General features: G+C 48.1%; 50 non-coding genes across 50 annotated transcripts; all 50 read left to right on the top strand.

The window, feature by feature from the left end:
* Nucleotides 1–349: 349 nt before the first annotated feature.
* Nucleotides 350–422, top strand: trnak-uuu (transfer RNA lysine (anticodon UUU)). The gene has a single exon. It is a non-coding gene; the product is annotated as a tRNA-Lys (tRNA).
* Nucleotides 423–516: 94 nt separating this feature from the next.
* Nucleotides 517–598, top strand: trnas-aga (transfer RNA serine (anticodon AGA)). Its single transcript has one exon. It is a non-coding gene; the product is annotated as a tRNA-Ser (tRNA).
* A 192-nt stretch (nucleotides 599–790) lies between these two features.
* trnah-gug (transfer RNA histidin (anticodon GUG)) lies at nucleotides 791–862 on the top strand. Its single transcript has one exon. It is a non-coding gene; the product is annotated as a tRNA-His (tRNA).
* Nucleotides 863–987: 125 nt separating this feature from the next.
* On the top strand, nucleotides 988–1,069 carry trnas-uga (transfer RNA serine (anticodon UGA)). The gene has a single exon. It is a non-coding gene; the product is annotated as a tRNA-Ser (tRNA).
* Nucleotides 1,070–1,553: 484 nt separating this feature from the next.
* On the top strand, nucleotides 1,554–1,694 carry LOC141364495 (U4 spliceosomal RNA). The gene has a single exon (XR_012370205.1). It is a non-coding gene; the product is annotated as a U4 spliceosomal RNA (small nuclear RNA).
* Nucleotides 1,695–2,287: 593 nt separating this feature from the next.
* trnak-uuu (transfer RNA lysine (anticodon UUU)) lies at nucleotides 2,288–2,360 on the top strand. The gene has a single exon. It is a non-coding gene; the product is annotated as a tRNA-Lys (tRNA).
* A 94-nt stretch (nucleotides 2,361–2,454) lies between these two features.
* trnas-aga (transfer RNA serine (anticodon AGA)) lies at nucleotides 2,455–2,536 on the top strand. The gene has a single exon. It is a non-coding gene; the product is annotated as a tRNA-Ser (tRNA).
* A 192-nt stretch (nucleotides 2,537–2,728) lies between these two features.
* Nucleotides 2,729–2,800, top strand: trnah-gug (transfer RNA histidin (anticodon GUG)). Its single transcript has one exon. It is a non-coding gene; the product is annotated as a tRNA-His (tRNA).
* Nucleotides 2,801–2,925: 125 nt separating this feature from the next.
* trnas-uga (transfer RNA serine (anticodon UGA)) lies at nucleotides 2,926–3,007 on the top strand. The gene has a single exon. It is a non-coding gene; the product is annotated as a tRNA-Ser (tRNA).
* A 484-nt stretch (nucleotides 3,008–3,491) lies between these two features.
* On the top strand, nucleotides 3,492–3,632 carry LOC141364494 (U4 spliceosomal RNA). Its single transcript, XR_012370204.1, has one exon. It is a non-coding gene; the product is annotated as a U4 spliceosomal RNA (small nuclear RNA).
* A 593-nt stretch (nucleotides 3,633–4,225) lies between these two features.
* Nucleotides 4,226–4,298, top strand: trnak-uuu (transfer RNA lysine (anticodon UUU)). Its single transcript has one exon. It is a non-coding gene; the product is annotated as a tRNA-Lys (tRNA).
* A 94-nt stretch (nucleotides 4,299–4,392) lies between these two features.
* Nucleotides 4,393–4,474, top strand: trnas-aga (transfer RNA serine (anticodon AGA)). Its single transcript has one exon. It is a non-coding gene; the product is annotated as a tRNA-Ser (tRNA).
* A 192-nt stretch (nucleotides 4,475–4,666) lies between these two features.
* Nucleotides 4,667–4,738, top strand: trnah-gug (transfer RNA histidin (anticodon GUG)). The gene has a single exon. It is a non-coding gene; the product is annotated as a tRNA-His (tRNA).
* Nucleotides 4,739–4,863: 125 nt separating this feature from the next.
* trnas-uga (transfer RNA serine (anticodon UGA)) lies at nucleotides 4,864–4,945 on the top strand. The gene has a single exon. It is a non-coding gene; the product is annotated as a tRNA-Ser (tRNA).
* A 484-nt stretch (nucleotides 4,946–5,429) lies between these two features.
* Nucleotides 5,430–5,570, top strand: LOC141364493 (U4 spliceosomal RNA). The gene has a single exon (XR_012370203.1). It is a non-coding gene; the product is annotated as a U4 spliceosomal RNA (small nuclear RNA).
* Nucleotides 5,571–6,163: 593 nt separating this feature from the next.
* On the top strand, nucleotides 6,164–6,236 carry trnak-uuu (transfer RNA lysine (anticodon UUU)). The gene has a single exon. It is a non-coding gene; the product is annotated as a tRNA-Lys (tRNA).
* Nucleotides 6,237–6,330: 94 nt separating this feature from the next.
* On the top strand, nucleotides 6,331–6,412 carry trnas-aga (transfer RNA serine (anticodon AGA)). Its single transcript has one exon. It is a non-coding gene; the product is annotated as a tRNA-Ser (tRNA).
* Nucleotides 6,413–6,604: 192 nt separating this feature from the next.
* Nucleotides 6,605–6,676, top strand: trnah-gug (transfer RNA histidin (anticodon GUG)). Its single transcript has one exon. It is a non-coding gene; the product is annotated as a tRNA-His (tRNA).
* Nucleotides 6,677–6,801: 125 nt separating this feature from the next.
* Nucleotides 6,802–6,883, top strand: trnas-uga (transfer RNA serine (anticodon UGA)). The gene has a single exon. It is a non-coding gene; the product is annotated as a tRNA-Ser (tRNA).
* A 484-nt stretch (nucleotides 6,884–7,367) lies between these two features.
* On the top strand, nucleotides 7,368–7,508 carry LOC141364492 (U4 spliceosomal RNA). The gene has a single exon (XR_012370202.1). It is a non-coding gene; the product is annotated as a U4 spliceosomal RNA (small nuclear RNA).
* Nucleotides 7,509–8,101: 593 nt separating this feature from the next.
* Nucleotides 8,102–8,174, top strand: trnak-uuu (transfer RNA lysine (anticodon UUU)). The gene has a single exon. It is a non-coding gene; the product is annotated as a tRNA-Lys (tRNA).
* Nucleotides 8,175–8,268: 94 nt separating this feature from the next.
* On the top strand, nucleotides 8,269–8,350 carry trnas-aga (transfer RNA serine (anticodon AGA)). Its single transcript has one exon. It is a non-coding gene; the product is annotated as a tRNA-Ser (tRNA).
* A 192-nt stretch (nucleotides 8,351–8,542) lies between these two features.
* trnah-gug (transfer RNA histidin (anticodon GUG)) lies at nucleotides 8,543–8,614 on the top strand. The gene has a single exon. It is a non-coding gene; the product is annotated as a tRNA-His (tRNA).
* Nucleotides 8,615–8,739: 125 nt separating this feature from the next.
* Nucleotides 8,740–8,821, top strand: trnas-uga (transfer RNA serine (anticodon UGA)). The gene has a single exon. It is a non-coding gene; the product is annotated as a tRNA-Ser (tRNA).
* Nucleotides 8,822–9,305: 484 nt separating this feature from the next.
* LOC141364491 (U4 spliceosomal RNA) lies at nucleotides 9,306–9,446 on the top strand. The gene has a single exon (XR_012370201.1). It is a non-coding gene; the product is annotated as a U4 spliceosomal RNA (small nuclear RNA).
* A 593-nt stretch (nucleotides 9,447–10,039) lies between these two features.
* Nucleotides 10,040–10,112, top strand: trnak-uuu (transfer RNA lysine (anticodon UUU)). Its single transcript has one exon. It is a non-coding gene; the product is annotated as a tRNA-Lys (tRNA).
* A 94-nt stretch (nucleotides 10,113–10,206) lies between these two features.
* On the top strand, nucleotides 10,207–10,288 carry trnas-aga (transfer RNA serine (anticodon AGA)). Its single transcript has one exon. It is a non-coding gene; the product is annotated as a tRNA-Ser (tRNA).
* Nucleotides 10,289–10,480: 192 nt separating this feature from the next.
* On the top strand, nucleotides 10,481–10,552 carry trnah-gug (transfer RNA histidin (anticodon GUG)). Its single transcript has one exon. It is a non-coding gene; the product is annotated as a tRNA-His (tRNA).
* Nucleotides 10,553–10,677: 125 nt separating this feature from the next.
* On the top strand, nucleotides 10,678–10,759 carry trnas-uga (transfer RNA serine (anticodon UGA)). Its single transcript has one exon. It is a non-coding gene; the product is annotated as a tRNA-Ser (tRNA).
* A 484-nt stretch (nucleotides 10,760–11,243) lies between these two features.
* Nucleotides 11,244–11,384, top strand: LOC141364490 (U4 spliceosomal RNA). Its single transcript, XR_012370200.1, has one exon. It is a non-coding gene; the product is annotated as a U4 spliceosomal RNA (small nuclear RNA).
* Nucleotides 11,385–11,977: 593 nt separating this feature from the next.
* Nucleotides 11,978–12,050, top strand: trnak-uuu (transfer RNA lysine (anticodon UUU)). Its single transcript has one exon. It is a non-coding gene; the product is annotated as a tRNA-Lys (tRNA).
* A 94-nt stretch (nucleotides 12,051–12,144) lies between these two features.
* On the top strand, nucleotides 12,145–12,226 carry trnas-aga (transfer RNA serine (anticodon AGA)). Its single transcript has one exon. It is a non-coding gene; the product is annotated as a tRNA-Ser (tRNA).
* Nucleotides 12,227–12,418: 192 nt separating this feature from the next.
* Nucleotides 12,419–12,490, top strand: trnah-gug (transfer RNA histidin (anticodon GUG)). Its single transcript has one exon. It is a non-coding gene; the product is annotated as a tRNA-His (tRNA).
* A 125-nt stretch (nucleotides 12,491–12,615) lies between these two features.
* Nucleotides 12,616–12,697, top strand: trnas-uga (transfer RNA serine (anticodon UGA)). Its single transcript has one exon. It is a non-coding gene; the product is annotated as a tRNA-Ser (tRNA).
* Nucleotides 12,698–13,181: 484 nt separating this feature from the next.
* LOC141364489 (U4 spliceosomal RNA) lies at nucleotides 13,182–13,322 on the top strand. Its single transcript, XR_012370199.1, has one exon. It is a non-coding gene; the product is annotated as a U4 spliceosomal RNA (small nuclear RNA).
* A 593-nt stretch (nucleotides 13,323–13,915) lies between these two features.
* Nucleotides 13,916–13,988, top strand: trnak-uuu (transfer RNA lysine (anticodon UUU)). Its single transcript has one exon. It is a non-coding gene; the product is annotated as a tRNA-Lys (tRNA).
* Nucleotides 13,989–14,082: 94 nt separating this feature from the next.
* On the top strand, nucleotides 14,083–14,164 carry trnas-aga (transfer RNA serine (anticodon AGA)). Its single transcript has one exon. It is a non-coding gene; the product is annotated as a tRNA-Ser (tRNA).
* A 192-nt stretch (nucleotides 14,165–14,356) lies between these two features.
* On the top strand, nucleotides 14,357–14,428 carry trnah-gug (transfer RNA histidin (anticodon GUG)). Its single transcript has one exon. It is a non-coding gene; the product is annotated as a tRNA-His (tRNA).
* A 125-nt stretch (nucleotides 14,429–14,553) lies between these two features.
* trnas-uga (transfer RNA serine (anticodon UGA)) lies at nucleotides 14,554–14,635 on the top strand. Its single transcript has one exon. It is a non-coding gene; the product is annotated as a tRNA-Ser (tRNA).
* A 484-nt stretch (nucleotides 14,636–15,119) lies between these two features.
* On the top strand, nucleotides 15,120–15,260 carry LOC141364488 (U4 spliceosomal RNA). Its single transcript, XR_012370198.1, has one exon. It is a non-coding gene; the product is annotated as a U4 spliceosomal RNA (small nuclear RNA).
* A 593-nt stretch (nucleotides 15,261–15,853) lies between these two features.
* Nucleotides 15,854–15,926, top strand: trnak-uuu (transfer RNA lysine (anticodon UUU)). The gene has a single exon. It is a non-coding gene; the product is annotated as a tRNA-Lys (tRNA).
* A 94-nt stretch (nucleotides 15,927–16,020) lies between these two features.
* On the top strand, nucleotides 16,021–16,102 carry trnas-aga (transfer RNA serine (anticodon AGA)). The gene has a single exon. It is a non-coding gene; the product is annotated as a tRNA-Ser (tRNA).
* A 189-nt stretch (nucleotides 16,103–16,291) lies between these two features.
* On the top strand, nucleotides 16,292–16,363 carry trnah-gug (transfer RNA histidin (anticodon GUG)). Its single transcript has one exon. It is a non-coding gene; the product is annotated as a tRNA-His (tRNA).
* A 125-nt stretch (nucleotides 16,364–16,488) lies between these two features.
* Nucleotides 16,489–16,570, top strand: trnas-uga (transfer RNA serine (anticodon UGA)). Its single transcript has one exon. It is a non-coding gene; the product is annotated as a tRNA-Ser (tRNA).
* Nucleotides 16,571–17,054: 484 nt separating this feature from the next.
* LOC141364487 (U4 spliceosomal RNA) lies at nucleotides 17,055–17,195 on the top strand. Its single transcript, XR_012370197.1, has one exon. It is a non-coding gene; the product is annotated as a U4 spliceosomal RNA (small nuclear RNA).
* Nucleotides 17,196–17,788: 593 nt separating this feature from the next.
* On the top strand, nucleotides 17,789–17,861 carry trnak-uuu (transfer RNA lysine (anticodon UUU)). Its single transcript has one exon. It is a non-coding gene; the product is annotated as a tRNA-Lys (tRNA).
* A 94-nt stretch (nucleotides 17,862–17,955) lies between these two features.
* trnas-aga (transfer RNA serine (anticodon AGA)) lies at nucleotides 17,956–18,037 on the top strand. The gene has a single exon. It is a non-coding gene; the product is annotated as a tRNA-Ser (tRNA).
* Nucleotides 18,038–18,226: 189 nt separating this feature from the next.
* On the top strand, nucleotides 18,227–18,298 carry trnah-gug (transfer RNA histidin (anticodon GUG)). Its single transcript has one exon. It is a non-coding gene; the product is annotated as a tRNA-His (tRNA).
* A 125-nt stretch (nucleotides 18,299–18,423) lies between these two features.
* On the top strand, nucleotides 18,424–18,505 carry trnas-uga (transfer RNA serine (anticodon UGA)). The gene has a single exon. It is a non-coding gene; the product is annotated as a tRNA-Ser (tRNA).
* Nucleotides 18,506–18,989: 484 nt separating this feature from the next.
* LOC129435903 (U4 spliceosomal RNA) lies at nucleotides 18,990–19,130 on the top strand. The gene has a single exon (XR_008641659.1). It is a non-coding gene; the product is annotated as a U4 spliceosomal RNA (small nuclear RNA).
* Nucleotides 19,131–20,167: the final 1,037 nt, after the last annotated feature.

Here is a 20,167-nt window from a genome sequence, read left to right as displayed (position 1 = left end):
ACTGGCAGGCTCACGTTTTGTCAAATGTGCTCTTTCTCGTGCAGCTCAAGAGTCACTTCGGCATGTTACGTAGACGTAGCTACATTTCCTTGAGCTTAGAAACGTTGCCTCTCTGGTGACGTTTTGGATGAAGACTGCTTTTCCTGAAGTAAAGAGAGTCTCAAGCAGAAGCAAGATTTCTCCACTTAAATAGATAATACGCACTCTGTTTGAAGGCTGAAGCAGTTACCTGCTCATTCTGGCATTCTAGTAATATTTACCCTGTCCATAGACCAAAGAGTAGCTAACAGGTCATGGTAATGAAATCCCGTACTTGCCTGAGGCGTGAAGCCCTGGGACTCTTTTGTGAGCCCGGATAGCTCAGTCGGTAGAGCATCAGACTTTTAATCTGAGGGTCCAGGGTTCAAGTCCCTGTTCGGGCGATGAGTAACCTCGATCGCCTTTTGTGCTGGTGTGTCTAGAGCTCCGTTTCGGAGGGAACGGCCAAAGAATAAAGTTTACCAACAGTGGCGGCATGTAGTCGTGGCCGAGTGGTTAAGGCGATGGACTAGAAATCCATTGGGGTCTCCCCGCGCAAGTTCGAATCCTGCCGACTACGTCTTTAGACTTCTCCCTTTGGCTTTCATGGCAGCTTCCTGCCTCGGGGACCGAATCTACTTCGACAGGGGTTTTGCCGTTTTTAAAAAAAACTCAAAAATGATTGTGACTTCTGCATAGAGACGGCAGTCCCCTCACGGCCATTGTACTCAGGCAGACCCGCATGCAGGTTTCTTGGGCAGCCCGGTGGCACGCCGTGATCGTATAGTGGTTAGTACTCTGCGTTGTGGCCGCAGCAACCCCGGTTCGAATCCGGGTCACGGCAGCCCTTCCCGGGGAAGTCTGCTGGGGTCTTGCCGCCCCTGCCCTTTTTTGTGATCGGCTTGTTGCCTGACCTTCGGGTTTTTTCAGCACAGTCCAGGCCCAGAGCGTGCACGGGGTTGCCCTGTTGTAGTCGTGGCCGAGTGGTTAAGGCGATGGACTTGAAATCCATTGGGGTCTCCCCGCGCAGGTTCAAACCCTGCCGACTACGAGTGTCTGTTCCCTGGCTTTGGACTGCTCTTGTTGTACGTTCCAGCTCACGAGCTGCTTTATTTCTGCAGCTCAAGTATATGGTTTTGACCACATACTGCACTTACAGCATGAAACCATAGAAGAGCTGGAACAGGTCTTTGTTTTCAACTGTTGTAGATCGTCGCTAATCCAGTTGATCCTGACCTGAGCCATTTTCCGAGAGGTTAAGGACTATGGCTCCACCCTCTTTGTTTTCGGGATTCCCACCATTCTCTCCCCCGGATTGTTTTCCTTAAATAATTCAAACGTGTATTTGCACTTTTGCTTTTCTAAGTAGAAAGCGGATCATGAACAAACTTGTTGTGCAGATCTCTCACCTGCTGAAAAGGCACAACATGCAGCAAAGCAGCACCTGAAGTCTAATTTCAGTTTTTAAGCTTGAATACCACCCTGTCGTCCAGCGTCCGGGAATGTGAACAGGAGAGGTCGTGACCTTTTCCATCATTCTTTCGCAGAGGCAATATCGTAGCCTATGAGGTTTATCCGAGGCGTGATCATTGCTGGTTGAAAACTTTACCCAATACCCCGCCAGGATGACTTGAAATACAGTCAGCTTTGGCAATTTTTGCCAGTCTCTTGAGAGACTTACGACTTTGTTGCAAAAGAGAAGTTTGTTGTGTGTGGTTTTTTGTTTTGATGTTTATAGTCCCGAGATTAAAAGCGTCAAAGTTTGATTCCGGTACTTGACATCGCATTGATTTCGCCCCTCGGTCGGGCAATCACTACCAAGGATATCACGGTGACGTTTTCACACGACACCCTTTATTTATGTTGGACGGTTTTATGTAGAAAAGACCAAATCACAAAAAAGATTTTAGCTGGGTTTTCACTGGCAGGCTCACGTTTTGTCAAATGTGCTCTTTCTCGTGCAGCTCAAGAGTCACTTCGGCATGTTACGTAGACGTAGCTACATTTCCTTGAGCTTAGAAACGTTGCCTCTCTGGTGACGTTTTGGATGAAGACTGCTTTTCCTGAAGTAAAGAGAGTCTCAAGCAGAAGCAAGATTTCTCCACTTAAATAGATAATACGCACTCTGTTTGAAGGCTGAAGCAGTTACCTGCTCATTCTGGCATTCTAGTAATATTTACCCTGTCCATAGACCAAAGAGTAGCTAACAGGTCATGGTAATGAAATCCCGTACTTGCCTGAGGCGTGAAGCCCTGGGACTCTTTTGTGAGCCCGGATAGCTCAGTCGGTAGAGCATCAGACTTTTAATCTGAGGGTCCAGGGTTCAAGTCCCTGTTCGGGCGATGAGTAACCTCGATCGCCTTTTGTGCTGGTGTGTCTAGAGCTCCGTTTCGGAGGGAACGGCCAAAGAATAAAGTTTACCAACAGTGGCGGCATGTAGTCGTGGCCGAGTGGTTAAGGCGATGGACTAGAAATCCATTGGGGTCTCCCCGCGCAAGTTCGAATCCTGCCGACTACGTCTTTAGACTTCTCCCTTTGGCTTTCATGGCAGCTTCCTGCCTCGGGGACCGAATCTACTTCGACAGGGGTTTTGCCGTTTTTAAAAAAAACTCAAAAATGATTGTGACTTCTGCATAGAGACGGCAGTCCCCTCACGGCCATTGTACTCAGGCAGACCCGCATGCAGGTTTCTTGGGCAGCCCGGTGGCACGCCGTGATCGTATAGTGGTTAGTACTCTGCGTTGTGGCCGCAGCAACCCCGGTTCGAATCCGGGTCACGGCAGCCCTTCCCGGGGAAGTCTGCTGGGGTCTTGCCGCCCCTGCCCTTTTTTGTGATCGGCTTGTTGCCTGACCTTCGGGTTTTTTCAGCACAGTCCAGGCCCAGAGCGTGCACGGGGTTGCCCTGTTGTAGTCGTGGCCGAGTGGTTAAGGCGATGGACTTGAAATCCATTGGGGTCTCCCCGCGCAGGTTCAAACCCTGCCGACTACGAGTGTCTGTTCCCTGGCTTTGGACTGCTCTTGTTGTACGTTCCAGCTCACGAGCTGCTTTATTTCTGCAGCTCAAGTATATGGTTTTGACCACATACTGCACTTACAGCATGAAACCATAGAAGAGCTGGAACAGGTCTTTGTTTTCAACTGTTGTAGATCGTCGCTAATCCAGTTGATCCTGACCTGAGCCATTTTCCGAGAGGTTAAGGACTATGGCTCCACCCTCTTTGTTTTCGGGATTCCCACCATTCTCTCCCCCGGATTGTTTTCCTTAAATAATTCAAACGTGTATTTGCACTTTTGCTTTTCTAAGTAGAAAGCGGATCATGAACAAACTTGTTGTGCAGATCTCTCACCTGCTGAAAAGGCACAACATGCAGCAAAGCAGCACCTGAAGTCTAATTTCAGTTTTTAAGCTTGAATACCACCCTGTCGTCCAGCGTCCGGGAATGTGAACAGGAGAGGTCGTGACCTTTTCCATCATTCTTTCGCAGAGGCAATATCGTAGCCTATGAGGTTTATCCGAGGCGTGATCATTGCTGGTTGAAAACTTTACCCAATACCCCGCCAGGATGACTTGAAATACAGTCAGCTTTGGCAATTTTTGCCAGTCTCTTGAGAGACTTACGACTTTGTTGCAAAAGAGAAGTTTGTTGTGTGTGGTTTTTTGTTTTGATGTTTATAGTCCCGAGATTAAAAGCGTCAAAGTTTGATTCCGGTACTTGACATCGCATTGATTTCGCCCCTCGGTCGGGCAATCACTACCAAGGATATCACGGTGACGTTTTCACACGACACCCTTTATTTATGTTGGACGGTTTTATGTAGAAAAGACCAAATCACAAAAAAGATTTTAGCTGGGTTTTCACTGGCAGGCTCACGTTTTGTCAAATGTGCTCTTTCTCGTGCAGCTCAAGAGTCACTTCGGCATGTTACGTAGACGTAGCTACATTTCCTTGAGCTTAGAAACGTTGCCTCTCTGGTGACGTTTTGGATGAAGACTGCTTTTCCTGAAGTAAAGAGAGTCTCAAGCAGAAGCAAGATTTCTCCACTTAAATAGATAATACGCACTCTGTTTGAAGGCTGAAGCAGTTACCTGCTCATTCTGGCATTCTAGTAATATTTACCCTGTCCATAGACCAAAGAGTAGCTAACAGGTCATGGTAATGAAATCCCGTACTTGCCTGAGGCGTGAAGCCCTGGGACTCTTTTGTGAGCCCGGATAGCTCAGTCGGTAGAGCATCAGACTTTTAATCTGAGGGTCCAGGGTTCAAGTCCCTGTTCGGGCGATGAGTAACCTCGATCGCCTTTTGTGCTGGTGTGTCTAGAGCTCCGTTTCGGAGGGAACGGCCAAAGAATAAAGTTTACCAACAGTGGCGGCATGTAGTCGTGGCCGAGTGGTTAAGGCGATGGACTAGAAATCCATTGGGGTCTCCCCGCGCAAGTTCGAATCCTGCCGACTACGTCTTTAGACTTCTCCCTTTGGCTTTCATGGCAGCTTCCTGCCTCGGGGACCGAATCTACTTCGACAGGGGTTTTGCCGTTTTTAAAAAAAACTCAAAAATGATTGTGACTTCTGCATAGAGACGGCAGTCCCCTCACGGCCATTGTACTCAGGCAGACCCGCATGCAGGTTTCTTGGGCAGCCCGGTGGCACGCCGTGATCGTATAGTGGTTAGTACTCTGCGTTGTGGCCGCAGCAACCCCGGTTCGAATCCGGGTCACGGCAGCCCTTCCCGGGGAAGTCTGCTGGGGTCTTGCCGCCCCTGCCCTTTTTTGTGATCGGCTTGTTGCCTGACCTTCGGGTTTTTTCAGCACAGTCCAGGCCCAGAGCGTGCACGGGGTTGCCCTGTTGTAGTCGTGGCCGAGTGGTTAAGGCGATGGACTTGAAATCCATTGGGGTCTCCCCGCGCAGGTTCAAACCCTGCCGACTACGAGTGTCTGTTCCCTGGCTTTGGACTGCTCTTGTTGTACGTTCCAGCTCACGAGCTGCTTTATTTCTGCAGCTCAAGTATATGGTTTTGACCACATACTGCACTTACAGCATGAAACCATAGAAGAGCTGGAACAGGTCTTTGTTTTCAACTGTTGTAGATCGTCGCTAATCCAGTTGATCCTGACCTGAGCCATTTTCCGAGAGGTTAAGGACTATGGCTCCACCCTCTTTGTTTTCGGGATTCCCACCATTCTCTCCCCCGGATTGTTTTCCTTAAATAATTCAAACGTGTATTTGCACTTTTGCTTTTCTAAGTAGAAAGCGGATCATGAACAAACTTGTTGTGCAGATCTCTCACCTGCTGAAAAGGCACAACATGCAGCAAAGCAGCACCTGAAGTCTAATTTCAGTTTTTAAGCTTGAATACCACCCTGTCGTCCAGCGTCCGGGAATGTGAACAGGAGAGGTCGTGACCTTTTCCATCATTCTTTCGCAGAGGCAATATCGTAGCCTATGAGGTTTATCCGAGGCGTGATCATTGCTGGTTGAAAACTTTACCCAATACCCCGCCAGGATGACTTGAAATACAGTCAGCTTTGGCAATTTTTGCCAGTCTCTTGAGAGACTTACGACTTTGTTGCAAAAGAGAAGTTTGTTGTGTGTGGTTTTTTGTTTTGATGTTTATAGTCCCGAGATTAAAAGCGTCAAAGTTTGATTCCGGTACTTGACATCGCATTGATTTCGCCCCTCGGTCGGGCAATCACTACCAAGGATATCACGGTGACGTTTTCACACGACACCCTTTATTTATGTTGGACGGTTTTATGTAGAAAAGACCAAATCACAAAAAAGATTTTAGCTGGGTTTTCACTGGCAGGCTCACGTTTTGTCAAATGTGCTCTTTCTCGTGCAGCTCAAGAGTCACTTCGGCATGTTACGTAGACGTAGCTACATTTCCTTGAGCTTAGAAACGTTGCCTCTCTGGTGACGTTTTGGATGAAGACTGCTTTTCCTGAAGTAAAGAGAGTCTCAAGCAGAAGCAAGATTTCTCCACTTAAATAGATAATACGCACTCTGTTTGAAGGCTGAAGCAGTTACCTGCTCATTCTGGCATTCTAGTAATATTTACCCTGTCCATAGACCAAAGAGTAGCTAACAGGTCATGGTAATGAAATCCCGTACTTGCCTGAGGCGTGAAGCCCTGGGACTCTTTTGTGAGCCCGGATAGCTCAGTCGGTAGAGCATCAGACTTTTAATCTGAGGGTCCAGGGTTCAAGTCCCTGTTCGGGCGATGAGTAACCTCGATCGCCTTTTGTGCTGGTGTGTCTAGAGCTCCGTTTCGGAGGGAACGGCCAAAGAATAAAGTTTACCAACAGTGGCGGCATGTAGTCGTGGCCGAGTGGTTAAGGCGATGGACTAGAAATCCATTGGGGTCTCCCCGCGCAAGTTCGAATCCTGCCGACTACGTCTTTAGACTTCTCCCTTTGGCTTTCATGGCAGCTTCCTGCCTCGGGGACCGAATCTACTTCGACAGGGGTTTTGCCGTTTTTAAAAAAAACTCAAAAATGATTGTGACTTCTGCATAGAGACGGCAGTCCCCTCACGGCCATTGTACTCAGGCAGACCCGCATGCAGGTTTCTTGGGCAGCCCGGTGGCACGCCGTGATCGTATAGTGGTTAGTACTCTGCGTTGTGGCCGCAGCAACCCCGGTTCGAATCCGGGTCACGGCAGCCCTTCCCGGGGAAGTCTGCTGGGGTCTTGCCGCCCCTGCCCTTTTTTGTGATCGGCTTGTTGCCTGACCTTCGGGTTTTTTCAGCACAGTCCAGGCCCAGAGCGTGCACGGGGTTGCCCTGTTGTAGTCGTGGCCGAGTGGTTAAGGCGATGGACTTGAAATCCATTGGGGTCTCCCCGCGCAGGTTCAAACCCTGCCGACTACGAGTGTCTGTTCCCTGGCTTTGGACTGCTCTTGTTGTACGTTCCAGCTCACGAGCTGCTTTATTTCTGCAGCTCAAGTATATGGTTTTGACCACATACTGCACTTACAGCATGAAACCATAGAAGAGCTGGAACAGGTCTTTGTTTTCAACTGTTGTAGATCGTCGCTAATCCAGTTGATCCTGACCTGAGCCATTTTCCGAGAGGTTAAGGACTATGGCTCCACCCTCTTTGTTTTCGGGATTCCCACCATTCTCTCCCCCGGATTGTTTTCCTTAAATAATTCAAACGTGTATTTGCACTTTTGCTTTTCTAAGTAGAAAGCGGATCATGAACAAACTTGTTGTGCAGATCTCTCACCTGCTGAAAAGGCACAACATGCAGCAAAGCAGCACCTGAAGTCTAATTTCAGTTTTTAAGCTTGAATACCACCCTGTCGTCCAGCGTCCGGGAATGTGAACAGGAGAGGTCGTGACCTTTTCCATCATTCTTTCGCAGAGGCAATATCGTAGCCTATGAGGTTTATCCGAGGCGTGATCATTGCTGGTTGAAAACTTTACCCAATACCCCGCCAGGATGACTTGAAATACAGTCAGCTTTGGCAATTTTTGCCAGTCTCTTGAGAGACTTACGACTTTGTTGCAAAAGAGAAGTTTGTTGTGTGTGGTTTTTTGTTTTGATGTTTATAGTCCCGAGATTAAAAGCGTCAAAGTTTGATTCCGGTACTTGACATCGCATTGATTTCGCCCCTCGGTCGGGCAATCACTACCAAGGATATCACGGTGACGTTTTCACACGACACCCTTTATTTATGTTGGACGGTTTTATGTAGAAAAGACCAAATCACAAAAAAGATTTTAGCTGGGTTTTCACTGGCAGGCTCACGTTTTGTCAAATGTGCTCTTTCTCGTGCAGCTCAAGAGTCACTTCGGCATGTTACGTAGACGTAGCTACATTTCCTTGAGCTTAGAAACGTTGCCTCTCTGGTGACGTTTTGGATGAAGACTGCTTTTCCTGAAGTAAAGAGAGTCTCAAGCAGAAGCAAGATTTCTCCACTTAAATAGATAATACGCACTCTGTTTGAAGGCTGAAGCAGTTACCTGCTCATTCTGGCATTCTAGTAATATTTACCCTGTCCATAGACCAAAGAGTAGCTAACAGGTCATGGTAATGAAATCCCGTACTTGCCTGAGGCGTGAAGCCCTGGGACTCTTTTGTGAGCCCGGATAGCTCAGTCGGTAGAGCATCAGACTTTTAATCTGAGGGTCCAGGGTTCAAGTCCCTGTTCGGGCGATGAGTAACCTCGATCGCCTTTTGTGCTGGTGTGTCTAGAGCTCCGTTTCGGAGGGAACGGCCAAAGAATAAAGTTTACCAACAGTGGCGGCATGTAGTCGTGGCCGAGTGGTTAAGGCGATGGACTAGAAATCCATTGGGGTCTCCCCGCGCAAGTTCGAATCCTGCCGACTACGTCTTTAGACTTCTCCCTTTGGCTTTCATGGCAGCTTCCTGCCTCGGGGACCGAATCTACTTCGACAGGGGTTTTGCCGTTTTTAAAAAAAACTCAAAAATGATTGTGACTTCTGCATAGAGACGGCAGTCCCCTCACGGCCATTGTACTCAGGCAGACCCGCATGCAGGTTTCTTGGGCAGCCCGGTGGCACGCCGTGATCGTATAGTGGTTAGTACTCTGCGTTGTGGCCGCAGCAACCCCGGTTCGAATCCGGGTCACGGCAGCCCTTCCCGGGGAAGTCTGCTGGGGTCTTGCCGCCCCTGCCCTTTTTTGTGATCGGCTTGTTGCCTGACCTTCGGGTTTTTTCAGCACAGTCCAGGCCCAGAGCGTGCACGGGGTTGCCCTGTTGTAGTCGTGGCCGAGTGGTTAAGGCGATGGACTTGAAATCCATTGGGGTCTCCCCGCGCAGGTTCAAACCCTGCCGACTACGAGTGTCTGTTCCCTGGCTTTGGACTGCTCTTGTTGTACGTTCCAGCTCACGAGCTGCTTTATTTCTGCAGCTCAAGTATATGGTTTTGACCACATACTGCACTTACAGCATGAAACCATAGAAGAGCTGGAACAGGTCTTTGTTTTCAACTGTTGTAGATCGTCGCTAATCCAGTTGATCCTGACCTGAGCCATTTTCCGAGAGGTTAAGGACTATGGCTCCACCCTCTTTGTTTTCGGGATTCCCACCATTCTCTCCCCCGGATTGTTTTCCTTAAATAATTCAAACGTGTATTTGCACTTTTGCTTTTCTAAGTAGAAAGCGGATCATGAACAAACTTGTTGTGCAGATCTCTCACCTGCTGAAAAGGCACAACATGCAGCAAAGCAGCACCTGAAGTCTAATTTCAGTTTTTAAGCTTGAATACCACCCTGTCGTCCAGCGTCCGGGAATGTGAACAGGAGAGGTCGTGACCTTTTCCATCATTCTTTCGCAGAGGCAATATCGTAGCCTATGAGGTTTATCCGAGGCGTGATCATTGCTGGTTGAAAACTTTACCCAATACCCCGCCAGGATGACTTGAAATACAGTCAGCTTTGGCAATTTTTGCCAGTCTCTTGAGAGACTTACGACTTTGTTGCAAAAGAGAAGTTTGTTGTGTGTGGTTTTTTGTTTTGATGTTTATAGTCCCGAGATTAAAAGCGTCAAAGTTTGATTCCGGTACTTGACATCGCATTGATTTCGCCCCTCGGTCGGGCAATCACTACCAAGGATATCACGGTGACGTTTTCACACGACACCCTTTATTTATGTTGGACGGTTTTATGTAGAAAAGACCAAATCACAAAAAAGATTTTAGCTGGGTTTTCACTGGCAGGCTCACGTTTTGTCAAATGTGCTCTTTCTCGTGCAGCTCAAGAGTCACTTCGGCATGTTACGTAGACGTAGCTACATTTCCTTGAGCTTAGAAACGTTGCCTCTCTGGTGACGTTTTGGATGAAGACTGCTTTTCCTGAAGTAAAGAGAGTCTCAAGCAGAAGCAAGATTTCTCCACTTAAATAGATAATACGCACTCTGTTTGAAGGCTGAAGCAGTTACCTGCTCATTCTGGCATTCTAGTAATATTTACCCTGTCCATAGACCAAAGAGTAGCTAACAGGTCATGGTAATGAAATCCCGTACTTGCCTGAGGCGTGAAGCCCTGGGACTCTTTTGTGAGCCCGGATAGCTCAGTCGGTAGAGCATCAGACTTTTAATCTGAGGGTCCAGGGTTCAAGTCCCTGTTCGGGCGATGAGTAACCTCGATCGCCTTTTGTGCTGGTGTGTCTAGAGCTCCGTTTCGGAGGGAACGGCCAAAGAATAAAGTTTACCAACAGTGGCGGCATGTAGTCGTGGCCGAGTGGTTAAGGCGATGGACTAGAAATCCATTGGGGTCTCCCCGCGCAAGTTCGAATCCTGCCGACTACGTCTTTAGACTTCTCCCTTTGGCTTTCATGGCAGCTTCCTGCCTCGGGGACCGAATCTACTTCGACAGGGGTTTTGCCGTTTTTAAAAAAAACTCAAAAATGATTGTGACTTCTGCATAGAGACGGCAGTCCCCTCACGGCCATTGTACTCAGGCAGACCCGCATGCAGGTTTCTTGGGCAGCCCGGTGGCACGCCGTGATCGTATAGTGGTTAGTACTCTGCGTTGTGGCCGCAGCAACCCCGGTTCGAATCCGGGTCACGGCAGCCCTTCCCGGGGAAGTCTGCTGGGGTCTTGCCGCCCCTGCCCTTTTTTGTGATCGGCTTGTTGCCTGACCTTCGGGTTTTTTCAGCACAGTCCAGGCCCAGAGCGTGCACGGGGTTGCCCTGTTGTAGTCGTGGCCGAGTGGTTAAGGCGATGGACTTGAAATCCATTGGGGTCTCCCCGCGCAGGTTCAAACCCTGCCGACTACGAGTGTCTGTTCCCTGGCTTTGGACTGCTCTTGTTGTACGTTCCAGCTCACGAGCTGCTTTATTTCTGCAGCTCAAGTATATGGTTTTGACCACATACTGCACTTACAGCATGAAACCATAGAAGAGCTGGAACAGGTCTTTGTTTTCAACTGTTGTAGATCGTCGCTAATCCAGTTGATCCTGACCTGAGCCATTTTCCGAGAGGTTAAGGACTATGGCTCCACCCTCTTTGTTTTCGGGATTCCCACCATTCTCTCCCCCGGATTGTTTTCCTTAAATAATTCAAACGTGTATTTGCACTTTTGCTTTTCTAAGTAGAAAGCGGATCATGAACAAACTTGTTGTGCAGATCTCTCACCTGCTGAAAAGGCACAACATGCAGCAAAGCAGCACCTGAAGTCTAATTTCAGTTTTTAAGCTTGAATACCACCCTGTCGTCCAGCGTCCGGGAATGTGAACAGGAGAGGTCGTGACCTTTTCCATCATTCTTTCGCAGAGGCAATATCGTAGCCTATGAGGTTTATCCGAGGCGTGATCATTGCTGGTTGAAAACTTTACCCAATACCCCGCCAGGATGACTTGAAATACAGTCAGCTTTGGCAATTTTTGCCAGTCTCTTGAGAGACTTACGACTTTGTTGCAAAAGAGAAGTTTGTTGTGTGTGGTTTTTTGTTTTGATGTTTATAGTCCCGAGATTAAAAGCGTCAAAGTTTGATTCCGGTACTTGACATCGCATTGATTTCGCCCCTCGGTCGGGCAATCACTACCAAGGATATCACGGTGACGTTTTCACACGACACCCTTTATTTATGTTGGACGGTTTTATGTAGAAAAGACCAAATCACAAAAAAGATTTTAGCTGGGTTTTCACTGGCAGGCTCACGTTTTGTCAAATGTGCTCTTTCTCGTGCAGCTCAAGAGTCACTTCGGCATGTTACGTAGACGTAGCTACATTTCCTTGAGCTTAGAAACGTTGCCTCTCTGGTGACGTTTTGGATGAAGACTGCTTTTCCTGAAGTAAAGAGAGTCTCAAGCAGAAGCAAGATTTCTCCACTTAAATAGATAATACGCACTCTGTTTGAAGGCTGAAGCAGTTACCTGCTCATTCTGGCATTCTAGTAATATTTACCCTGTCCATAGACCAAAGAGTAGCTAACAGGTCATGGTAATGAAATCCCGTACTTGCCTGAGGCGTGAAGCCCTGGGACTCTTTTGTGAGCCCGGATAGCTCAGTCGGTAGAGCATCAGACTTTTAATCTGAGGGTCCAGGGTTCAAGTCCCTGTTCGGGCGATGAGTAACCTCGATCGCCTTTTGTGCTGGTGTGTCTAGAGCTCCGTTTCGGAGGGAACGGCCAAAGAATAAAGTTTACCAACAGTGGCGGCATGTAGTCGTGGCCGAGTGGTTAAGGCGATGGACTAGAAATCCATTGGGGTCTCCCCGCGCAAGTTCGAATCCTGCCGACTACGTCTTTAGACTTCTCCCTTTGGCTTTCATGGCAGCTTCCTGCCTCGGGGACCGAATCTACTTCGACAGGGGTTTTGCCGTTTTTAAAAAAAACTCAAAAATGATTGTGACTTCTGCATAGAGACGGCAGTCCCCTCACGGCCATTGTACTCAGGCAGACCCGCATGCAGGTTTCTTGGGCAGCCCGGTGGCACGCCGTGATCGTATAGTGGTTAGTACTCTGCGTTGTGGCCGCAGCAACCCCGGTTCGAATCCGGGTCACGGCAGCCCTTCCCGGGGAAGTCTGCTGGGGTCTTGCCGCCCCTGCCCTTTTTTGTGATCGGCTTGTTGCCTGACCTTCGGGTTTTTTCAGCACAGTCCAGGCCCAGAGCGTGCACGGGGTTGCCCTGTTGTAGTCGTGGCCGAGTGGTTAAGGCGATGGACTTGAAATCCATTGGGGTCTCCCCGCGCAGGTTCAAACCCTGCCGACTACGAGTGTCTGTTCCCTGGCTTTGGACTGCTCTTGTTGTACGTTCCAGCTCACGAGCTGCTTTATTTCTGCAGCTCAAGTATATGGTTTTGACCACATACTGCACTTACAGCATGAAACCATAGAAGAGCTGGAACAGGTCTTTGTTTTCAACTGTTGTAGATCGTCGCTAATCCAGTTGATCCTGACCTGAGCCATTTTCCGAGAGGTTAAGGACTATGGCTCCACCCTCTTTGTTTTCGGGATTCCCACCATTCTCTCCCCCGGATTGTTTTCCTTAAATAATTCAAACGTGTATTTGCACTTTTGCTTTTCTAAGTAGAAAGCGGATCATGAACAAACTTGTTGTGCAGATCTCTCACCTGCTGAAAAGGCACAACATGCAGCAAAGCAGCACCTGAAGTCTAATTTCAGTTTTTAAGCTTGAATACCACCCTGTCGTCCAGCGTCCGGGAATGTGAACAGGAGAGGTCGTGACCTTTTCCATCATTCTTTCGCAGAGGCAATATCGTAGCCTATGAGGTTTATCCGAGGCGTGATCATTGCTGGTTGAAAACTTTACCCAATACCCCGCCAGGATGACTTGAAATACAGTCAGCTTTGGCAATTTTTGCCAGTCTCTTGAGAGACTTACGACTTTGTTGCAAAAGAGAAGTTTGTTGTGTGTGGTTTTTTGTTTTGATGTTTATAGTCCCGAGATTAAAAGCGTCAAAGTTTGATTCCGGTACTTGACATCGCATTGATTTCGCCCCTCGGTCGGGCAATCACTACCAAGGATATCACGGTGACGTTTTCACACGACACCCTTTATTTATGTTGGACGGTTTTATGTAGAAAAGACCAAATCACAAAAAAGATTTTAGCTGGGTTTTCACTGGCAGGCTCACGTTTTGTCAAATGTGCTCTTTCTCGTGCAGCTCAAGAGTCACTTCGGCATGTTACGTAGACGTAGCTACATTTCCTTGAGCTTAGAAACGTTGCCTCTCTGGTGACGTTTTGGATGAAGACTGCTTTTCCTGAAGTAAAGAGAGTCTCAAGCAGAAGCAAGATTTCTCCACTTAAATAGATAATACGCACTCTGTTTGAAGGCTGAAGCAGTTACCTGCTCATTCTGGCATTCTAGTAATATTTACCCTGTCCATAGACCAAAGAGTAGCTAACAGGTCATGGTAATGAAATCCCGTACTTGCCTGAGGCGTGAAGCCCTGGGACTCTTTTGTGAGCCCGGATAGCTCAGTCGGTAGAGCATCAGACTTTTAATCTGAGGGTCCAGGGTTCAAGTCCCTGTTCGGGCGATGAGTAACCTCGATCGCCTTTTGTGCTGGTGTGTCTAGAGCTCCGTTTCGGAGGGAACGGCCAAAGAATAAAGTTTATCAACACTGGCGGCATGTAGTCGTGGCCGAGTGGTTAAGGCGATGGACTAGAAATCCATTGGGGTCTCCCCGCGCAAGTTCGAATCCTGCCGACTACGTCTTTAGACTTCTCCCTTTGGCTTTCATGGCAGCTTCCTGCCTCGGGGACCGAATCTACTTCGACAGGGGTTTTGCCGTTTTTAAAAAAAACTCAAAAATGATTGTGACTTCTGCATAGAGACGGCAGTCCCCTCACGGCCATTGTACTCAGGCAGACCCGCATGCAGGTTTCTTGGGCAGCCCGGTGGCACGCCGTGATCGTATAGTGGTTAGTACTCTGCGTTGTGGCCGCAGCAACCCCGGTTCGAATCCGGGTCACGGCAGCCCTTCCCGGGGAAGTCTGCTGGGGTCTTGCCGCCCCTGCCCTTTTTTGTGATCGGCTTGTTGCCTGACCTTCGGGTTTTTTCAGCACAGTCCAGGCCCAGAGCGTGCACGGGGTTGCCCTGTTGTAGTCGTGGCCGAGTGGTTAAGGCGATGGACTTGAAATCCATTGGGGTCTCCCCGCGCAGGTTCAAACCCTGCCGACTACGAGTGTCTGTTCCCTGGCTTTGGACTGCTCTTGTTGTACGTTCCAGCTCACGAGCTGCTTTATTTCTGCAGCTCAAGTATATGGTTTTGACCACATACTGCACTTACAGCATGAAACCATAGAAGAGCTGGAACAGGTCTTTGTTTTCAACTGTTGTAGATCGTCGCTAATCCAGTTGATCCTGACCTGAGCCATTTTCCGAGAGGTTAAGGACTATGGCTCCACCCTCTTTGTTTTCGGGATTCCCACCATTCTCTCCCCCGGATTGTTTTCCTTAAATAATTCAAACGTGTATTTGCACTTTTGCTTTTCTAAGTAGAAAGCGGATCATGAACAAACTTGTTGTGCAGATCTCTCACCTGCTGAAAAGGCACAACATGCAGCAAAGCAGCACCTGAAGTCTAATTTCAGTTTTTAAGCTTGAATACCACCCTGTCGTCCAGCGTCCGGGAATGTGAACAGGAGAGGTCGTGACCTTTTCCATCATTCTTTCGCAGAGGCAATATCGTAGCCTATGAGGTTTATCCGAGGCGTGATCATTGCTGGTTGAAAACTTTACCCAATACCCCGCCAGGATGACTTGAAATACAGTCAGCTTTGGCAATTTTTGCCAGTCTCTTGAGAGACTTACGACTTTGTTGCAAAAGAGAAGTTTGTTGTGTGTGGTTTTTTGTTTTGATGTTTATAGTCCCGAGATTAAAAGCGTCAAAGTTTGATTCCGGTACTTGACATCGCATTGATTTCGCCCCTCGGTCGGGCAATCACTACCAAGGATATCACGGTGACGTTTTCACACGACACCCTTTATTTATGTTGGACGGTTTTATGTAGAAAAGACCAAATCACAAAAAAGATTTTAGCTGGGTTTTCACTGGCAGGCTCACGTTTTGTCAAATGTGCTCTTTCTCGTGCAGCTCAAGAGTCACTTCGGCATGTTACGTAGACGTAGCTACATTTCCTTGAGCTTAGAAACGTTGCCTCTCTGGTGACGTTTTGGATGAAGACTGCTTTTCCTGAAGTAAAGAGAGTCTCAAGCAGAAGCAAGATTTCTCCACTTAAATAGATAATACGCACTCTGTTTGAAGGCTGAAGCAGTTACCTGCTCATTCTGGCATTCTAGTAATATTTACCCTGTCCATAGACCAAAGAGTAGCTAACAGGTCATGGTAATGAAATCCCGTACTTGCCTGAGGCGTGAAGCCCTGGGACTCTTTTGTGAGCCCGGATAGCTCAGTCGGTAGAGCATCAGACTTTTAATCTGAGGGTCCAGGGTTCAAGTCCCTGTTCGGGCGATGAGTAACCTCGATCGCCTTTTGTGCTGGTGTGTCTAGAGCTCCGTTTCGGAGGGAACGGCCAAAGAATAAAGTTTATCAACACTGGCGGCATGTAGTCGTGGCCGAGTGGTTAAGGCGATGGACTAGAAATCCATTGGGGTCTCCCCGCGCAAGTTCGAATCCTGCCGACTACGTCTTTAGACTTCTCCCTTTGGCTTTCATGGCAGCTTCCTGCCTCGGGGACCGAATCTACTTCGACAGGGGTTTTGCCGTTGAAAAGAACTCAAAAATGATTGTGACTTCTGCATAGAGACGGCAGTCCCCTCACGGCCATTGTACTCAGGCAGACCCGCATGCAGGTTTCTTGGGCAGCCCGGTGGCACGCCGTGATCGTATAGTGGTTAGTACTCTGCGTTGTGGCCGCAGCAACCCCGGTTCGAATCCGGGTCACGGCAGCCCTTCCCGGGGAAGTCTGCTGGGGTCTTGCCGCCCCTGCCCTTTTTTGTGATCGGCTTGTTGCCTGACCTTCGGGTTTTTTCAGCACAGTCCAGGCCCAGAGCGTGCACGGGGTTGCCCTGTTGTAGTCGTGGCCGAGTGGTTAAGGCGATGGACTTGAAATCCATTGGGGTCTCCCCGCGCAGGTTCAAACCCTGCCGACTACGAGTGTCTGTTCCCTGGCTTTGGACTGCTCTTGTTGTACGTTCCAGCTCACGAGCTGCTTTATTTCTGCAGCTCAAGTATATGGTTTTGACCACATACTGCACTTACAGCATGAAACCATAGAAGAGCTGGAACAGGTCTTTGTTTTCAACTGTTGTAGATCGTCGCTAATCCAGTTGATCCTGACCTGAGCCATTTTCCGAGAGGTTAAGGACTATGGCTCCACCCTCTTTGTTTTCGGGATTCCCACCATTCTCTCCCCCGGATTGTTTTCCTTAAATAATTCAAACGTGTATTTGCACTTTTGCTTTTCTAAGTAGAAAGCGGATCATGAACAAACTTGTTGTGCAGATCTCTCACCTGCTGAAAAGGCACAACATGCAGCAAAGCAGCACCTGAAGTCTAATTTCAGTTTTTAAGCTTGAATACCACCCTGTCGTCCAGCGTCCGGGAATGTGAACAGGAGAGGTCGTGACCTTTTCCATCATTCTTTCGCAGAGGCAATATCGTAGCCTATGAGGTTTATCCGAGGCGTGATCATTGCTGGTTGAAAACTTTACCCAATACCCCGCCAGGATGACTTGAAATACAGTCAGCTTTGGCAATTTTTGCCAGTCTCTTGAGAGACTTACGACTTTGTTGCAAAAGAGAAGTTTGTTGTGTGTGGTTTTTTGTTTTGATGTTTATAGTCCCGAGATTAAAAGCGTCAAAGTTTGATTCCGGTACTTGACATCGCATTGATTTCGCCCCTCGGTCGGGCAATCACTACCAAGGATATCACGGTGACGTTTTCACACGACACCCTTTATTTATGTTGGACGGTTTTATGTAGAAAAGACCAAATCACAAAAAAGATTTTAGCTGGGTTTTCACTGGCAGGCTCACGTTTTGTCAAATGTGCTCTTTCTCGTGCAGCTCAAGAGTCACTTCGGCATGTTACGTAGACGTAGCTACATTTCCTTGAGCTTAGAAACGTTGCCTCTCTGGTGACGTTTTGGATGAAGACTGCTTTTCCTGAAGTAAAGAGAGTCTCAAGCAGAAGCAAGATTTCTCCACTTAAATAGATAATACGCACTCTGTTTGAAGGCTGAAGCAGTTACCTGCTCATTCTGGCATTCTAGTAATATTTACCCTGTCCATAGACCAAAGAGTAGCTAACAGGTCATGGTAATGAAATCCCGTACTTGCCTGAGGCGTGAAGCCCTGGGACTCTTTTGTGAGCCCGGATAGCTCAGTCGGTAGAGCATCAGACTTTTAATCTGAGGGTCCAGGGTTCAAGTCCCTGTTCGGGCGATGAGTAACCTCGATCGCCTTTTGTGCTGGTGTGTCTAGAGCTCCGTTTCGGAGGGAACGGCCAAAGAATAAAGTTTATCAACACTGGCGGCATGTAGTCGTGGCCGAGTGGTTAAGGCGATGGACTAGAAATCCATTGGGGTCTCCCCGCGCAAGTTCGAATCCTGCCGACTACGTCTTTAGACTTCTCCCTTTGGCTTTCATGGCAGCTTCCTGCCTCGGGGACCGAATCTACTTCGACAGGGGTTTTGCCGTTGAAAAGAACTCAAAAATGATTGTGACTTCTGCATAGAGACGGCAGTCCCCTCACGGCCATTGTACTCAGGCAGACCCGCATGCAGGTTTCTTGGGCAGCCCGGTGGCACGCCGTGATCGTATAGTGGTTAGTACTCTGCGTTGTGGCCGCAGCAACCCCGGTTCGAATCCGGGTCACGGCAGCCCTTCCCGGGGAAGTCTGCTGGGGTCTTGCCGCCCCTGCCCTTTTTTGTGATCGGCTTGTTGCCTGACCTTCGGGTTTTTTCAGCACAGTCCAGGCCCAGAGCGTTCGGAGGGTTGCCCTGTTGTAGTCGTGGCCGAGTGGTTAAGGCGATGGACTTGAAATCCATTGGGGTCTCCCCGCGCAGGTTCAAACCCTGCCGACTACGAGTGTCTGTTCCCTGGCTTTGGACTGCTCTTGTTGTACGTTCCAGCTCACGAGCTGCTTTATTTCTGCAGCTCAAGTATATGGTTTTGACCACATACTGCACTTACAGCATGAAACCATAGAAGAGCTGGAACAGGTCTTTGTTTTCAACTGTTGTAGATCGTCGCTAATCCAGTTGATCCTGACCTGAGCCATTTTCCGAGAGGTTAAGGACTATGGCTCCACCCTCTTTGTTTTCGGGATTCCCACCATTCTCTCCCCCGGATTGTTTTCCTTAAATAATTCAAACGTGTATTTGCACTTTTGCTTTTCTAAGTAGAAAGCGGATCATGAACAAACTTGTTGTGCAGATCTCTCACCTGCTGAAAAGGCACAGCATGCAGCAAAGCAGCACCTGAAGTCTACTTTCAGTTTTTAAGCTTGAATACCACCCTGTCGTCCAGCGTCCGGGAATGTGAACAGGAGAGGTCGTGACCTTTTCCATCATTCTTTCGCAGAGGCAATATCGTAGCCTATGAGGTTTATCCGAGGCGTGATCATTGCTGGTTGAAAACTTTACCCAATACCCCGCCAGGATGACTTGAAATACAGTCAGCTTTGGCAATTTTTGCCAGTCTCTTGAGAGACTTACGAGTTTGTTGCAAAAGAGAAGTTTGTTGTGTGTGGTTTTTTGTTTTGATGTTTATAGTCCCGAGATTAAAAGCGTCAAAGTTTGATTCCGGTACTTGACATCGCATTGATTTCGCCCCTCGGTCGGGCAATCACTACCAAGGATATCACGGTGACGTTTTCACACGACACCCTTTATTTATGTTGGACGGTTTAATGTAGAAAAGACCAAATCACAAAAAAGATTTTAGCTGGGTTTTCACGGGCAGGCTCACGTTTTGTCAAATGTGCTTTTTCTCGTGCAGCTCAGGAGTCACTTCGGCATGTTACGTAGACGTAGCTACATTTCCTTGAGCTTAGAAACGTTGCCTCTCTGGTGACGTTTTGGATGAAGACTGCTTTTCCTGAAGTAAAGAGAGTCTCAAGCAGAAGCAAGATTTCTCCACTTAAATAGATAATACGCACTCTGTTTGAAGGCTGAAGCAGTTACCTGCTCATTCTGGCATTCTAGTAATATTTACCCTGTCCATAGACCAAAGAGTAGCTAACAGGTCATGGTAATGAAATCCCGTACCTGCCTGAGGCGTGAAGCCCTGGGACTCTTTTGTGAGCCCGGATAGCTCAGTCGGTAGAGCATCAGACCAGGGGCGAAAATCTCATCTATATGTTGGGGGGACAATAAACATTAATTTTTTCAAGAACAATTTTTGAAGGGGACACCAATAATACAGGCAAAATTGTACTTGCAAGGAAATGGGTACAGATAGAAAACGTTTCTCTTTCTCTATGAACGGACGCAAATTTAATTTTAATACATATGAATGCAGAGGTTAAAAGAGTAATAAAATTTTCTACTTAAAGGCGGAGTCCACAATGTTTGAAAAACGCGTTGGAAAAGGAGACAGGCCGACTACCAAAACACACTTATAGCCAATCAAATCAAATCAAATGCCGGGTTGCGTATGTGTGGGGCGGGTCTATCAACAGAAGGTCCAGATTCTATTGGGGTAGGGGCGTGTTTGTTTAGGTGATTTCAAATATCAACATTGGCTTT

Source organism: Misgurnus anguillicaudatus, chromosome 6 (genome assembly GCF_027580225.2).
Source record: "Misgurnus anguillicaudatus chromosome 6, ASM2758022v2, whole genome shotgun sequence".
Lineage (NCBI taxonomy): Eukaryota > Metazoa > Chordata > Actinopteri > Cypriniformes > Cobitidae > Misgurnus > Misgurnus anguillicaudatus.
The sequence above is the reverse complement of the archived record's forward strand: the minus strand, read 5'-3'. Positions and strand labels throughout refer to the sequence as shown.